This window comes from Pipistrellus kuhlii, unplaced genomic scaffold (assembly GCF_014108245.1).
Source record: "Pipistrellus kuhlii isolate mPipKuh1 unplaced genomic scaffold, mPipKuh1.p scaffold_m20_p_1, whole genome shotgun sequence".
In the NCBI taxonomy this organism is placed as follows: domain Eukaryota; kingdom Metazoa; phylum Chordata; class Mammalia; order Chiroptera; family Vespertilionidae; genus Pipistrellus; species Pipistrellus kuhlii.
In genome coordinates this window covers 81929530-81947953 of record NW_023425404.1, presented here as the reverse complement: position 1 = coordinate 81947953, position 18424 = coordinate 81929530, and the positions used below count along the sequence as shown (strand labels likewise).

General features: G+C 40.5%; 1 long non-coding RNA gene across 1 annotated transcript in view; it reads left to right on the top strand.

Annotated features, from left to right (window-relative positions):
* LOC123652907 overlaps window positions 1-18424 on the top strand; it is an 80522-nt gene that overhangs the window by 46352 nt on the left and 15746 nt on the right. Inside the window, exon 3 of the long non-coding RNA XR_006742470.1 lies at window positions 13168-13218. This is a non-coding gene — a long non-coding RNA (uncharacterized LOC123652907). The remainder of the gene's footprint in view (window positions 1-13167; window positions 13219-18424) is intronic.

Below are 18424 nucleotides of genomic sequence, written 5' to 3'. Positions count from 1 at the left end.
GACCAAGCCTGCAAGGGAGAGCAGTTGTGCAGGACAGGCCTGCAATGGAGGGCAGTCGTGGGTGATCAGGCCAGCAGGGGAGGGCAGTTGGGAGGGACCAGGCCTGCAAGGGTGGGCAGTTGAGGGCAATCAAGCCTGCAGGGGAGGACAGTCTGCAGAGGAGGGAAGCTGGGGGTGACCAGGCCTGCAGAGAAGGGCAATTGGAGGGGACCCAGGCATGCAGGGGAAAGCAGTTAGAAGTGATCAGGCTTGCAGGGGAGGGCAATTAGGGGTATTCAGACCTGCAGGGGAGGGCAGTTAAGAGTTACCAAGCCTATAGTGGACGGCATTCAGGGGCAAACAGGCTGGCAGGGGACAGTTAGGCATTAATCAGGCTGGCAGGGGAGTGATTATGGGGGTGATCAGGCTGGCAGGCAGAAGCGATTAGGGGTAATCAGGAAGGAAGGCAAGCGAGCAGTTGGGAGCCAGCACTCCTGGATTGTGAGAAGGATGTCCTACTGGGATTGGGCCTAAACAGGCAGTTGGACATCTCTCAAGGGGTTCCATTTTGGAGAGGGCGTAGGCTGGGCTGAGGGAAACTCAACCTCCCATGCACAAATTTCATGCACCGGTCCTCTAGTATTTAATAAAACCCTAATATGCAAGTCAACCAACTGGTGGAACGATGGTTGCTGTGACGCACACTGACCACCAGGGGGTTGATGCTCAACACGGAGCTACCCCCAACTGTAGGCAGCTTTTGCATTGAGCATATGTCCCCCACCCCCCAGTGGAAGGTGACCAGTTCTGGCAGGGAGTGGGGCCGAACAGCAGGCAGCGCCAGGCCACCAGCCAGTTGCCCACGGATGGCCCTGATCGCTGGCCAAGCCTTGGGATCCTACCCTATATATTGGGAATAGTCTCTTAGAGGTAAAAATTAAAATCTGGCAAGGCACCGAGACCAGTTTGGCTCAATGGATAGAGCATCGGCTTGGGGACTGAAGGGTCCCGGGTTCGATTCCAGTCAAGGGCATGTGCCTAGGTTGCGGGCATATCCCCAGTAGGGGATGTGCAAGAGGCAGCTGATCGATAACTCTCTCTCATCGATGTTTCTATTGTAACTATCTCTCTCCCTTCCTCTCTGTACAAAATCAATAAAATGTATTTAAAAAAAAATCTGGCAAGGCTACTCTAACATTGAAAAACAGAAGGATGCAGCATTGACATGCATGCACTCTGGCTTGCACATTTTGTGATTAGCTGTGATTCTGACACTTATAATTGTGTGACAAAGCCAATTAACTCCTCTCTGCTTGTTTTTCCACTCATAAGATGGGGAAAATGATACTACTGTCTCTGAAGAATCATGTTATTTACTACTTTTTATAATCAGGGCAAAAAAAATGTAGCTGCCCATACAACAGCAAGATACCTTTCACCTGTATGAAAAGTATAGTCACTGGTGCATGCAGCGTCCCAATTGTAAGAGGGATGACCGATTGCTGGTTTAGGCCTGACATCCCCCATGGATCCCAGATTGCATGAAGCTGCAGTCTGGGCTGAGCAACCCCCCCCCCCCTCCCATGTACAAATTTTGTGCACCAAGCCTCTAGTTTATTAATAATTAAAGATATGCATTTCATTATTTGCAGATGATAAATGTGGAAAGACCTATTGGTTATAAGGCTAGTGCAGATGTCAAAGACAACACTACTACAGAAGGAATTGGGGGGGGGGGGGATGCACTATTGCAGTGCCACATTTATGAAGACTGCCATAGTGGTGGTGTGAGAATTAACCCTCCTAACCAAAGGAAATATCTGAGTGAAAGGCCTCTAGATCAGTGTTTTTCAAGCTTTTTTAGGCAAAGGCACACTTGTTTCATGAAAAAAATCATGAGGCATACCACCATTAGAAAATGTTAAAAAATTTAACTCTGTGCCTATATTGACTATATATAAAGTAATTCTCTTGAATAGGAATCAAATAAACACAAAGAAAGTATTTTATAATTACTTTATTATGAAATATTAAGTAAACAAAATAGTGAAAAATTATAAAATTCTTGTCTTGTCTGCACCTACGGCACACCAGGCAACATCTGTGCCGCGGAACAGCGGTTGAAAAACGCTGCTCTAGATTTATTATTTTTATTTTGTAACCACAGTTTTATAACATGCCTAGGCAACAGAAATTTCTACACATCATCTTTTCATGGACCCCAAGATTTCTTTGCCCCATCCCCTTGCTTGCCAAATGAGTTACAGTAAAGAGGCAAGGAGGCACAGATTTGGAGAAGGGGAGGTGAATGATTGAAAGTCCAGAACAACTTTTCTCAGAAGGCTTGAGCTAGGAAGCAAAGCATGTAGTGATTATATCTCATTGTCACCTCCCCACTGGCTCTGCTGCTCTTGGCATGAATGCAAAAGGAAGACAGAGCCTGAAGACTGGAACCATATTATGTACATTGTGCATCATGGAAGGACATAGATTGGAGTCATGATAATCAGCTTCCCATCTCAGCCACTTGTTTTCTATGGGATCTAGGCAAGTCACATGAAATATCTGAACTCTGCATATTACAGCAGTAACATCCTTAGTTTTTTTTCACTTCTCACATCCTGTGACTCTGTTCTATGATTCTTTTGCACTTTGGGTCTGGAATTAATCTGGTAGACCCAAGAAAGCATCTGGTTCTACAAAGATACACAGATGACAATCTGAGAGCCAGCAGCCACCCATCATCATCCTTAATCCCTTTTGTCAGTTCCAGGTGGTGTGTACTACCCCCAGGACAATCTGTCCCTCTCAGCCAGCTGAGTAAGAAAGACGATGTTTTCATCTTGACCTTATATCTCCCTTCATAGCATATTTTCATTATTTCCATTCTTTCCAACCATTACTCGTTTTCCTTTTTCCTACTCAAGAAGTAAGTAGAATTAATAATAAATAGAGGAAGATCTCTTTTTGCTATAACTTATTAAATTTCACAATAGTTTTATAAGTCTCTGTGACTCAAATTCAAGAAAACTGGCTAAGTTTCTAACAGGAAAATATAATACTAGGAAAAATGCTATCCCAAAGGTTGGAAGAAGGGATAAAAAGAAATTTCCATTTTGAATTCTAAATTTCAAGTAATCATTCTAGCTTCATTTTTAGGGCAAATAATCATTATTTGTTGAAATTTTTCTGCCAATAACAGTTTACTAAAACTTTATAAAATGAAAACTTTTTAGATTGATTTTCCTAGCAACTTTCAAATGTTCAATGTAATATTATTAACTATAGTCAACATACTTGCACATTTCACCTCTGATTAATTTATTTTATATCTGGAATGCTATATTCTTGGACCCCCTTCATTCACTTCGCTTAAACCCCCACTCCTCCACCTCTGGTAATCACCAGTCTGTTCTCCATATCTATGAGCTTGATGTTTGTTTCTGGTGGAACAGGGGAGTATTCTACATACAATTAAGATTATATAGTATTTGTCTTTCTGTATGACTTCACTTCACTTAGTGTAATACTCTCTAGGTCCATCAATGCTGTTACAAATGGCAAAATTTCATTCTTTTTATGGATTAGTAATATCCCATTTTATACGTATATCACATTTTTTATTTATTTACCCATCAATGGACACTTAGCTTGTTTTCAGATTTTGGCTATTATAAATAATATATTTACTTTCTTTGGATAAATACCCAGAAATGGAATAGCCGTATCATATGGTAGCTCTATTTTTAAGTTTCTGAGGAACCTCCATACTGTTTTCCATAGTGGCTGCACCACTTTAGAGCAACAGTGCACAGGCTTCCATTTTCTCTGCATCATTGCCAACACCCCTTTTCTTTTGATAAGGTGTGAGGCGTATCTCATTGTGATTTTGATTTGCATCTCCCAGGTACCTGTTGGCTCTTATATCTTCTTCTTCTTCTTCTTCTTCTTCTTCTTCTTCTTCTTCTTCTTTTTTTTTAATGTTTTTATTGATTTTAGAGAGGAAGAGAAAGGGAGAGAAACATAGAAACATCAATGATGAGAGGTAATCACTGATCGGCCTCCTCTGGCATGCCCTCTACGAGGGATTAAGCCTGCAATCTGGGTATGTGCCCTAGTCAGAAATCGACCCTCCTGGTTAATGGGTTCATGCTCAACCACTGAGCAACACCAGCTGGGCCAGTATATCATCTTTGGGAAAATGTCTACTCAGGTCGTCTGCCCACTGTTTAATCTGATCACTTGATTTGTGTGTGTGTTTTTTTTTGTTTTTTGTTTGTTTTTTTCTAGTGCATTGTATCACATTTTTAAAGTATATTTTTCACACAACTAATTTTTTCAAGGAATGCAGGACACATTTACTAATTGTTTTGACCAGATTTTGTCAGCATGGATTTTGTCAGGGTTGTTTCAGTGGGGAATCAAGTTCTTTGATTCATCTTGGTTGCCTTTTATGAAACACATTTCCAGTTAATTATTATAGCAATGTTTAATCTGATTTGGAAGTTGGTAACTTTTCTTAAAAAGGAAAAAATATAAATTTGGATGTAAAACTAGTTTAAATGGTTAATCTGTCTATACTACAGTGGAACCTCAGTTCTCAAACTTAATTCATTCCGAAAGGCTGTTGGAGAAGTGATTTGTTTGAAAACGAAATCATTTTTTCTCATTAGAAATAACATAAATTGAATTAACCTGTTTCAGATATACTTTAACCTTTCTTATATACAATATATGTCTATTATCTGTTTAATCTATAAACACTTCTTAAATTTATCGAACCACCCTCTACTAGCCTCAAATAAATCACTTTCAATACTCTTTTCAAGTGTATTTTTTAGGTCAGCATGCAGCAACTTTGCTTTTTCACATATCACTGTCTCCAAAATGCTGTCACAGGCTAACTGCTTTTGGTTTATCCAAATCAAAAACATTTTTTCTTAAGTTGCCTATGATCGTTGTTTCTTTAATACCCTTAGCAACATTAGCACTCTTGATGGTCTCTTTATGTTTTAAAATTGTGCCAATCATTGATTTCAACAGCAACAAAAGCATTCTTTCATTTGTTATCTGGGAAATACTTTTTGTCATGATGAGGTCTTAGCATGAAAGGGTTTTCAGGTCAAAAACAGAAGTTTTGTTTCACAACCAAGACATTTTTTTTCTGTGAACAACTAGGTCAAGAACCAAATTGTTCAAGATAGAAGATGTTTGAGAACTGAGGTTTGACTGAAAAAAATAAAGCATTATTATATAGGTGTTATTTGTAAGAGTCATACTGTTATTGGAACATTGAGCAGATGGAATTTCTCCGTTGATAGTGGGAGTGGGGTTCTTATGCTACCTTGAGAAAAATAATTTTCTAAGACTCGCATGAGTGATTTTTATTTGTGTTACATACCTGGGTTTCAAAAGTCCCATTTCCCTTAAACTAGTCCTAGAAAATGTGCAACTAGGGATTCAGCAGAGCTAAAAGCAAAGGCAGTGTCCAGAGTTTATATTCCATGGTGGAGCTGAGTCCAGCAAAATATCAGGCTAGTTGTAATCCATTAATCCATTGTGTGTGGGATCCACATGGCTATGTGGGCAAATGCGGAGAAGTGTGCCTCCTGCAGCAAGAGAGCCAGGAGCACAAGAGGACCAAGTGAGGAAACTCTCTTTGTTCAGGAGATTATGTATGTCAGATTTCACACCCTTGCAGTGTCTATTCTGGCCAATGACCTGCTCCAAGGTATGACTGACAAACACTTTCCCACCTCACCCAGATCTTACTGGGCATGCATCTGTGGCCCTGTCCCTTTCCCCAACTGATCTGTGGGGAACAGACTGGAGAACATTAGACTGCAGCTTCCTAGCACAAATAGCAGACCTATATTATCTGACCTTACCTTTACTCCTTTCCTGTTAATTAATAATCAGGTTATTACAACAGTATTTATTTCATTTTTGTGCTTTTTGCATTACCAACTTTAATTTCAGGCACATTATGATGTGTCAAGGCCAAATCTGGCAGAACATATTTCATCTGATATCACTGAAAAAAATAAATGTTATGTGGGATTTTAAGTTTTAAAATATTTCTCCAAGGGTTAACATTGCACACAGATGGAATCCATTTATCCATTTATTCAATATTCAATCCAGTAAATAGCTACTGAAAGTTTACTCAATGTAAACCACTAAGCTAAGTCATGGTGAGGTTACAAAGATTAATTAAAAAATAACCTCTGCTTCATGGGAAGTTCATTTGTTAGGCTAATTACTTAGCTGCTATACAAAGACATCCAAAATTCAGAGGCTTAAGATAGAAATATGTTTATTTCCCCTGTAGCAATCCATAATTGTGTCCAGGGCAACGGGGTGCTCTGCCACCCTAAACACATGACTCCCATGATTGCTGTAGTCATCACATTTTGCAGCCATTAGGAAGAAGAAATTGAGGATGACTTGCTATTAACTCAGAATTCGCATATTTTATTTTTTCTCACCTCTCATTGGAGTAAATTTAATTTTGCAGCCACCCCTGGAGAATATTATCTCTAGTCAGTGGGTACACAACTAGAATTCAGGAGACTCAATACTGACAAGAAGGGGAACTCAGTAATTGAAGAGATCAAAATATCGATAAGTGCAGCAACATGAATGAATCTCAAAACCATTAGGTTAAACAAACAAAGTTGATCATGAAAGATTATTATGTCATCCATATTTATGAATCTCTGGGAAAGGCAAAATATAGTGTAGCAAGTCAGTAGTTGCCTCAGAAAGGGTTTTGAGAACGTGATCAATACTAAATATCACAAAGAAATTTTTGGGGGTGATGGAAATATTCTAGATCTTTATCGTAGTACACGACTATATACAATTACCAAATTCATTGAGATCTACACCTGAAGTGAGTTATTATTGTTATTTTTGCCATTGTTATTAGAGCCTTGAGTTGGGGTGATAGAATTTCAAGGGAGTTAAGAAAACAAAATCATTGACTAAATTTGGAAATGTTGAGCCAAAAATCTAACATACCTTTATTTTGTTTGAATTAATTTTTATTTTTTTTAAATGAAAAGTACATATATTAAGATAATTAAAATAACAGTTATACAGATAATCCCGAATCTCCATAGGTTCACTAAGAAATAAATATAATAAAGGATTTATTTGTTTTATGTCGTGATCCTATTGGTGGGTTGCTCTTCTAGCAGCAACAAGGAATCTAGGTTTTTTCAGCTAGAGGCTCCACTGTTTTCTGGGGCCTTGGAATCCTTTGGGATGCTGAAACTATCTGCCAGATCTACTGCGGTCAGCCAGGGCCAGGTATAAAAATGGAATGCCTACTGTTGCCCATTTTCCAATGGCCAGAATGAGTCATATGACCAACCATACATGAAAGGAGTCTACATGTCTGGAAATGCAGACTTCTTGTATACTCAAGAGCAAGAGTGAAATGGTTAGTGAACATATAGCATGGTGTCTGCCACAGTACAAAGAGGTAAAGAGAAATAGAAAAAAAGTTGTCCTCAATTCCAGTCTAGAAACACCTAAGAATCTGCTTCATTTTCTTCTAATTGTTTTATCTTTGCACTTTAACATTTTATTATCTGTAGATTGTAAATATAATTTATATGTTTATTTTTTACTAAATATTATTAAATATTTTTCTATTATTAAAATAATCAAATCCTGCCTCTGCAATATACTAGTTGGTGAATCTGGAAAAGTCTCTAGGCCTTAGGTTGTTTAACTTAGAAAATGATGACATAAATGATACTTACTAAACAGGGTTACTGTGAGGATTAAGTGAGACATTCATGTACAGTGTATAGTATGGGGCCAGACACACAGTAGGCATCTAATTCTGAATGACTCTATTTAACTGAATTTTCTGTGCATTAAACATATACTAATTCTATCACTGTCATTTTATAATGTGCTAATGTTTGATTGGAATCGTTCTTTATCATATTTTATGTTCATAAGAGAATTAAACACTATTTATCATGGGTTATTCTTCCAAGGGAACCACAGAATATTTTTTCCTAGAAAAGTGTGTTTTAGCTTAGCTTTTCAGGAAAAGTAGAAACCAAGATGAAAGACTTAAACTTTTAGGGAGTGCAGCCCCAGGAAGCACTGTGAGGGGCAAGGGGAATGAAGCAAGGAAGGAGAGAGAACCAACCCAAGGTGTTACTAGTTCTGTGATGCTCTGTGTAACTGCTTGTTTGATCCCACAGCACTGTCCTATAAGGTGTATAAACACCATTTCAAGCCAGTCTGTCCAGGGGAGGAAAGTGGATTGACCTCCTATCTCGTGGGTTAAAGTTTCATCCTACTAGGAGTCCATTCCACACACTTCAGGCTTGAATGTGACTCAGCGGGACTCAGAAGGTCCAATAGAGGTCAGGCCTGGGTATCAGAAATCCTGGACAGAGTCAGGCAAAGGCAGCACAGGACAGTTGGTGAAACTGGAACTAGAAGAAATCCTGAGAGGATATAACTTTGAAATAAGTTACTCTGTTTTCTGTTCTGGGACATAGCAGTAATATTTGCAAAAGAGAGCTATCCCATTTATTTCTAAAGGCATGTTTTTCTTTTTGATTTGTTTCCACTAGTATCAAAGTAATAATAACAACTACAACAAAACTTGATTATAAAGCATGGAGGGAGAGAATTCTAAAAGTAAAGAAGAAATGCCATCTGATTAACCTCAAGTCCATGTGGTAGCCTGCATTAGTAAAACAACAACAACAACAACAAAACACAAACAAACAAACAAACAAAAAACCCGGCAGGCAAATTGGTTCTATTTTAAAGTCAAAAGAATTTACTACCAAAGGAATCTTGCTCATTCCCTGGCAAAAAAAGAAAAGAAAAGAAAAAAAAAAAAGCCTGGAGATTAGAGGGTCAATTAGCATCCTGTGGCCTCACCCAGTCATTTCTCATCTGCTTCAGGCAACTTTTCTCCTTCCCACATGCTCATTAAGGTTCCTCATAGCTCCTTCCTTTGGTATGAGTTTTTCTTAGTTTAAAAAAAATGTGCATGGCATCTCACAGACCTCCTCCAAACTATCCCTGTGTCTCATCTCTGCCCCTGAACGTAAACTTTTCCTGGACTAGAGTTAATATTCTGGGCATTGTAAGCATCTTCAGTGGACATGTAGGGGGAATTTTCCCCATATTTTGACAAGCTATGAGTCTGAAACTTGGTTATAAGTGATCAATTAGCATTCAAGAGAATAGACTGTATAGACCTGGTTTTCCCTCTTGGTCAAAGATTTTTAATGAGCCAGATAGAAAATTTCTAGCCTATGACTATGAGCTGTATACAGTAGGTCTAATATATGTAACCCATATCAACTCTTTGTTATGATATTTTGGGACACTGAGCTTTTTGAAGGTATTTCACTATACTTCTCAATGTCTAGACGTGATATTATACCACATTTCTCCACAAAATGCCATTGCCATTGGCTATTTATTTGAGTACTCCAACATTCTTATATTGCACTTAACCCATCTTATAGTAGTTAGTGACCTTCACCAGAACTTCAGCATTTTTGGCAGATATTGTTTCCTTTAGCCACAGAAGAAACCTATATTCCTCTGGTTCCTTTCAAGAAATGAGAATGCAATGGCAGCAGTTGAAGATATGAAAATAACTAGACATTATATTTATGACATTATATTTAGAAAATTTTTTTGACAGTGAGCCTTCTATAGGATTCAGTGATAAGTTGGCTACCAATGGCTATTTTGAACAGGAATAAAGAACTGTATGTGTATAGACATGTTATTTCATATTTTAAATACAGATGATGGAATTATGATTATAAATTTTACTCTTAAACTCAGGTAGGTGATTAATGTAATATGTTAAAATACATGGATATAATGAGAATAGAACAGAGACTTCTTATATGCTTCCATTTTTAACCAGACACAAAACTTTAGGACTTCAAAAAATAATGAATCTAGCAAGTGGATAGTCAGAACCTACATTTCTGTTAATACTTTAACAGAATGGGTACTCTCATAATGTCAAAAAATGAGTACTTTCATAATGTAAAAAAAAAAAAAATGTTCCACTCATTGAAACATAAATGTCCCAGTGCTCATCGAGATACACAATGCCTTTGAGTGAGCATTCCAAAAAAATGAGTATCTCTTTCTGGCGTGGATTGTTCTTTTTTCAGCATTCCTAGCTGATACTACCACATTTTTTCAGTTATACGTTCTGTTACAGGACTCGTAGGCAGTCCCACCCAAAAGCATTAACACTGTTCTGTTACCATAAAAGTCTTCCCTGTGAGTGTTATTTTAAAAACAAAATTAATGGGCTGCATTAGAACAAATAGCAGCCTTCCCTCCTGGATTGAAGAGAGCACACTTAACACTCTGGTTGCTGAAGTTTTTTCCACAAGGGGCTGGTGATTTCCCCCAGTGTACAGAGACTTCCAAGATCACTGTTTTTGCTTTTCTTTTGTTCTTACTTTATCCGGAAGATATTTTAATGCATAAAAATCTCACATTTAAAGATGTCTTTGAGATTGGGAAGAATTATTTAGACATTTATGGATTCATCAGAGATTTATTTATCATATAAGAATGCTGATTTAGGGACACCTAACTCTTGCATTTAATCTGCTGAACTGACTCATGTTTGTGGGAGGTAATCACTACCAGAAAATACAACTAACTTGTAAGCTTCTCCTTAAAATGTCTACTTATGTCTACTTACAATCTACAATTACTGTAAATAACAGGCTACCAGGACTCTTGCTCTGTTGTGCAGCTTTATATATATATATATTACTAGTGCATTAAAATACCCAAACATATTTTTCTCACAGATGAGTTTTTTGAGGATATATGAATCCCTTTATTAAAGTATCAATACAGATTTCTGAGGATGTAGGATTTAAAAATATATAATTTCAAGGTCTCCCTTCCACTGTAGGGAACAAAGCCCAGAGAACAGCTGGCTTAAAAGAGAGATAAAATAGGTTCCAGTTTGTGGGGGAAAAAATATATATACATACATACATACATACATATATGGTTTGAGCATCATTAAAACAGCGGATCCAACCCACTGAAATTAGAGCAGGTACTACTACTTTAACAACTCAGTACTTTCTCAGGCTGATCTTGTGTCTTCCTGGGAGGCTCTCTGGTTTTCCAGTTAGTGATTGATGAAACCCACAACCATCTGACTAGTAGCAGAGTAACTTCTTGTGGGCAATAATGCCATAATTTCTGAGAACATCCTGCAGTTAAAATCCATGACTCCTTCCTCACCAGTCAGTAACAAGATTTCACAGATAAGATGTCTAGAGAGCTCGTGTTGTAAAAAGGAGAAAGAGTAGGAGGGAATTTGTTGTCTGTAGTCAAATTAAACCAGGGACTTCAACAACTGGGTTTGGGGAAAGCATCAGAAAGGGAAGGCTGGATTTTCCATAGACAGACCATTTACTTGACCATTTTACCCTGCCATAGGTTTAACCTGCCTTTGTCTAAACATTACTTAACAGAATTAAGCCATGATACCAAGGCCTCCTGGTTTCCCCTGACTCCTGAGTCAAACACATACCCTTTCTTGAGGGTCTGAGACTTAACTAACTGAATAATCATGCCTCCTTGGGCTGCCTATGACTCAGTTGCCTTGTTGGATTTATTCACATTCATCCATCTGGCACTCATCTACTCATCATTTATTCAATAACCATTTACTGAGTACCCTCTGTGTTTTAGTTGTTATGCTAAGTGCTGGAATACATCTGTGAACATAACCCAGACTCTATCTTTTTTTTCCCCCCCCCAGACTTTGTCTTTGAGGATCATATTGCTTAGTTGGGGAAATGACCATGAAAAGTGGCAATTTCAAAACTGTATGATAAATACTAGATAGGGATAAGTAGGTGGTAAGGGGACACACCAGAAAGGTATCCTATCTGATTGTGGGAAGCAGATAACACTTCTGTTGAATGCGCGGGTTTAAGCAAAGACCTGAAGAAAAAGTAGGAGAAAGGCAGGAGACTTCAGAGAGGCAGGGCAGGGTGGCGGGGAGCAATAGTTCATGTAGAAGAAAAGGAGCGGGCCAAAGCTTGTAAGCAATAAGAAGACCTCATTCAGAGAAGTGTGATTAGTTCACAATGAATGGAACATGGAGTAGAACAATATTATAGAGTGGCTCATCGTAGAGACTAGAATAGCCATCTACCAGATTATTCATATGCTTGTAGCTAAAGCATCCAGACTTAATCCTGATTGTATTAATAAACTCTCAACCTTTTGGATAGCCTTCTTTATCTTTCCACAATTAATCAAAGCTGTGATGAGAACAAGTACATGGTTTGGGTCCTCTGTTTGGTAGTATTGCCTAATTTGTGACCATCTTCAGTCACTCACTCCACTCCTCAACTTCTATCATCCATCTGGGCCCCAAACTTACCTACAATGCTCCTATTTGACTTTTTTTTTTTGTTTTTGAAGAGATATCTACACCATTGTTCACTGAAGCATTATTCATAACAGCCACTATATAGAAACAAACTAAGGGTCTGTCAAGAGATGAATGGATAATAAAGATATGGCATATATGCATGATTGAATATTATTCCATCACAGGAAAGGAGATTCTGCCATTTGTGACAATATAGACCTTGAGGGCATTATGCTAAGCGAAATAAGTCAGAGGGAAAAAAATGCTATGTAATATCACTTATATGTGTAATCTAAAAAAGCCAAACTCAGAAATGTTACACCCAGACTTTGTGATTTCCAAGGACCACCAGGGAGCCGAGTCCGATGCAATAAACAAAAGAGCCTCTTCCATGCTAGCATGGGCTCTGTCCCACTCACGCCAACAACATGGCAGAAGAGAGAGTGAATTTCGACAAGCCCTGGGGTTTTACTCCGGTGCTAATGTCACTGCTTTGGCTGACCCTGATTGGTTGGGTGAGGGCTAGGGTCCAGTTACACAAAATGGAGGATAACTCTGCCCTGCCCCACAGTGTAGTCAGGAGTTTATCCTCACCCCGCCCTGCCCTCTTATTCCCCCCATTGTCTTATGTGCATGAGTCAAATCATTGACTCAGCCTACTTCCTTTCAGCATAAACAATAAATACCAAGACCTTTAGTACCACAATTCCCATCAGTATTGTCCTCACTGAAGTCCAGTTTCCCTCTTGCAGGTATCAATTCTCCTCCTGGCCTGCGTGGAGCCCAGCCGGGGGATCTCACAGGTGAGGCTGCTTGTTGCCAGGATATTTGACATATTTTTATTGAAATGTCTGTCTTGCTCAATTTTAACTTAAATTATAATCTGGAACACATGAAAATATATGAGCTTACACTCATCAAATGTTTACTATATAAAAGGAAATTTTCCAGTAATACAGTAACAACAACAACAAAAAAAAGACTAAACCTCCAATTTCATGGATTTAACATTTTAGAGGAAAAAGACAAACAGTATATCAGATAGTGATAATTGATATGTAGAAAAATGTTATGAAATAATTGTTGAAAATTTAAGCAAATAAGGGCTACTAGAAGGTGTCATTTTATTGTAGGATTGTAAAATAGAGTGTGATACACAATAGAAACATACTGCTCTACTGAAAGCATATATCAAGATTTTTAATGATTTCAGGATTGAAAAGGTAGAGAATTCACATAACTAGTTTGAAATCATAGTCTTGGATAGAAATGTTATTGTCATGTAAATTTCAGATTTCAATAATTTTTATGATTTTTAGTTTATTAAATTATATGTGTGATTATATTTTAGCCTTAGAGTATAATTAATGGGATTTTGCAGTAATCTTATTATCTAAATGCTCCTACTTTAAATAATGTGATTCAGTACATTTTTTACTTAGGATTTGATTTAATTAAATAATAGTCAAGCACTTCACTATTTATATTTATCTTAATTTTCATTTTGAATAGTGGAGAAATATAGTACAACTTTGTGACCAGTAGTAGGGATTTTGATAGGGAGTGGCACAAGTGCCCCAATATATGCCTTGTAGGAGTGACAACAAGGGGAATGGAGGAATAGTATTTGAAGAAAGAGAAGATGAGTATTGTGAGGTACCATGACTCCTCAGAATAAAGCTACACTATTTACAAGTAGGATGAATAAAAATTAGAATACAATGTACTGAAACTGAAAAATATCAAGAATAAAGAGACAAACATTAAAGGCTATCAAAGATGAAAGGAAAATTCAATGCAAAGGAACACTAGACTGACAGCAGACTTGTTATTATTACAGTGGGTGGGAAAAAAAGAGTATTGTTTTTGCGACCTGAGAGAAATAACTCTTAATCTAGAATTTTATTAACAGAAAAACTATTAAAAGACATAAATAGACATTTTATAATTGGAAAGAAAGTAGGGTAAACTTTCAAAAAATGGACCCAGAGGATTATGGAATGCAAGATAATAGTGAGCATAGATATTGACAGAAATAAAAGATAGTAGTATATTAATTACTGATATTAGAAAAGTTTTTAGTGTTATAAAAAGTAACATTGAGGCTCTAAATAATAATAAGAAGTATTCACTGGGAGGAGATTAAAACTCTGAGCAACTTTAGGCTTTGCTTTAAAATGTATATTGGTAATCATTAAAAGAATATAATCTATAGCTTCCAAACAAGTGGAAGGGTAAAACAGGAGGATCAAACACTTTATTAACACAGTAGAAGAGAGAGAGAGAGAGAGAGAGAGAGAGAGAGAGAGAGGGGGGGAGAGAGGGAGAATTGCAAATAATAGGAAATTAAAAATACAAATACTAATATTTGCGATCTATATCCTATATAATAAAGAGGTAATATGCAAATTGATCATCATTCCAACACACAAGATGACCACCCCCATGTGGTCAAAGATGGTCGCTCCCATGTGGACACAAGATGGCTGCCACAAGATGACCAGCAAGGGAGAGCAATTGGGATTTGCCAGGCCTACAAGGGAGGGCAGTTGGGGGTAATAAGGCCTGCTGGGGAAGGTAATTAGGAGTGACTGGGCTGAGGAGGGCAGTTGGGGGTGACCAGGCCAGCAGGGGAGAGCAGTTAGGGGCAATCGGGCTGACAGGGGAGGGCAGTTAGGACTACCAGGCTGGCAAGGGAGGGAAGTTAGGGGTGCCTGGGCAAACAGGGGAGGTAAGTTGGTGCTGACCAGGCCTACAGAGGAGGGCAGTTGGGGGTAATCGGGCTTGCAGGGGAGCAATTAGGCATCAATCAGGCTGGCAGGAGAGTGGCTAGTGGGTATCAGGCTGGCAGGCAGAAGCAGTTAGGGGCAATCAGGCAGGTGATCGATTTGGAGCCAGCAGTCCTGGATTGTGAGAGGGATATCCTACTGCAGTTTAGGCCTGATTCCATCGGGATCGGGCCTACACGGGCAGTCAGACATCCCTTGAGGGGTTTGAGATTGGAGAGTGTGCAGGCTGGGTTGATAGACACTGCCACCCCCATGCACGAATTTCATGACCATTTCTCTAGTGTGTGTATGTGTATGTATATCTATATCTATATATCTATATATCTAATCAATATATATCTATATATCTATATATCTATATATCTATATATCTATATATCTATATATCTATATATCTATACATCTATATATCTATATATCTATATATCTATATATCTATATATCTATCTATCATCTATCTATATAAAAGCCTAGCGACTGTGTGGTAGAACAACCAGAATGACTGGTCACCATGACATGCACTGGCCATCTGGGAGCAGATGCTCAATGCAAGAGCTGCCCTCTGGTGATCAGTTTGCTCCCATAGCAGGAACACCACTCAGCCAGAAGCCGGGCTCACAGCTGGTGAGTACAGCCACAGAGTGCACAGCTCTGGCACCCGAACCTCTCCTGCCTCCAGCAGGCTCTATTTCCAGTGAACAGACTGCAATCCTGATGCTGAGGTGGTGAGGGTATAGCTGGAATGACCACTGATCAGCCACTTCTGGGCCTGGAACTCTCCCTTCGGACCCTGTGGCTGTACTGTACTTCTTACCTATTGCTCTCTGGGTCTCTGGATTTTGCTTGGGAAAAATCCACAGAGTGCTTCATGCACATACTGTATGGGCTGGCCCCCATCTCGACAGCGAGCCTTGATGAAGTCCAGCCCAATGACTGACACCCATGCCTGTCCATAGGCAAGCCTTTCGCAACTCCCACCTGGCCCCAGCCTCATCTCTCTGAAATGTTGGCATCCAAGCACTGATATCCCACTCCTGGATCCCTGCAGAGTGCTGGTTAGCTCCTGTGGGTGGAGGGGCAGCAGCAGGTGCTGGCCTGACCTGTTCCACACTTGGGCTGGGAGTTGCATGGAAATCACCCCCTATACCCTGCAGGTACAATCTACTGCAAACAAATGCAGTGTGGAATGTTCGAGTGTGACCAGGATGACCTTGGTACCGACACTGCCCCCCTGGAACTCACTTCAGGCATCAGGGCCACTTCCCACCCTTTAGCTATTGCCATGTCCTTTGGATGTGGAACTGAAATACTAAGAACACTCCTTACCAAGGACCATGATTGACCTCTCCCTTCCTTCCTTCCTTCCTTCCTTCCTTCCTTCCTTCCTTCCTTCCTTCCTTCCTTCCTTCCTTCCTTCCTTCCTTCCTTCCCTCTCCCTCAGCTGCCACTTCCAAGCCGACTGGTCCCCACCTCAGGAGAGAGTCCCGGGAAAAGAGAAAATTCCAATCTGATGAGTGGGTCTCCCACATGTGTCTGCAGCTGAGCCCATTATGCCCTTCCCAGGCCTGGCCAGAATCCAGGCTCCCATGTTCCCATGGATCTCGGTAGATCCTGCAGGTGGGTGTGTCCACAGACAGCAGTTTCCATTGATAGTCCCTAGGTGGTGTTGGTACCCAGCCCCTGAGAATGCCCACAGCTAGTCAGAACTTGCCATGAGGCACATACCCCATAATCCTAGAGGTACAATCTCTGGGAAACATGAAGCATGGACACTCGGAGTAACCAGAATGAGCCTGAATGTGCTGGGCTCCTAGAACTCTGCCTCGGGCATCACGATCAAATCTCATCTCTTACTGATGCTCAGGAGCTACAGAGGAAGGCAGCAATATAAAAGGGGCCACAAGGTGGCAACTCACAATCGGGGTAAAAGTCGGAGAGATTGATCTAAAGGGTAGGGGTATGGGCAACAGAGCACCCTCACCCTCCCAAATCCCCAACTTCATATTATTCACCACATAGAATCTCTTATCTGGTTCTGAGTGGTGGAAAGTGTCCATCATGGCCCAAGGTGTCCACTGGGGACCTCCAGGCTGGCAAGGCATGACCCTGGCTACAGATGGGACATTTGGGAATATTTTTTCAGGAAGCTGTGGGAAAGAGGACAGACTCCCCACACAACTTCCCAGCAGCTCATGGGGACATGCAAACTCCCCAGGCACATGTGCACAGACTCCCGATTTCCTTTCAATGTGCACAAATATGTGCACTGGGCCACTAGTCCTTACTAATAAAAAGAGTAATATGCAAATTGACTGTCACTCCAACACAAGATGGCCACCCCATGTGGACACAAGATGAGCACCACAAGATGGCCTGCAGGGGAGGGCAATTGGGGATGACCAAGCCTGCAGAGGAGGACAGTTGCGGCAGACACAGTCCTGCAGGGGAAGGCAGTTGGGGGGAACCAGACCAGCAAAGGAGGATAGTTGGGGACAATCAAGCCTGCTGGGGAGGACAGTTGTGGGTGACACAATCCTGCAGGGGAAGGCAGTTGGGGGGAACCAGGCCAGCAGGGGAGGAGTTAGATATGGTAGTAATCAGGCTGGCAGGCAGAAGCAGTTAGGGGCAATCAGGCAGGCAGGTGAGCGGTTGGGAGCCAGCAGTCCTGGATTGTGAGAGGGATGTCTGACTGCCCGTTTAGGCCCAATCCCACCTATTGGGCCTAAACGGGCAGTTGGACATCCCTCAAGGGCTCCCAGATTGGAGAAGGTGCAGTCTGGGCTGAGGGACACACCCTCTCCCATGCACAAATTTTGTGCACTAGGCCTCTAGTCCTATATAATAAAAGTCTAATATGCAAATTGTCCCCTTGACTGGGAGTTCGACCACTTGCTCTAACATGTGCTAACCTCTAGCGGGTGGTGCAGAACACGGTGGGTGTCAGCGACACAGTCCTGGCTGCGGGTGACAGTGGAGGTGCTGTCAGGCCCAATGTGCCCTTATGAGAGTGGGGCCACTGCAGGATGGTGGAGCAGGTGAGCACCATGCTGATTGCCCTGCAGAGAGCAACCAGTGGTGGTGGCAGGTGGTGGGGCTGCCATCCAGCTCTCAGGTTCTAAGGGAACTCAGAGGGGGCATAATCACCTTGCAAATGGTCACCAGCAGCAGTAGTGGTGGGGGATGGGGCTGCTGCCTAGCTCCTAGGCACTGAAGGAGCCAG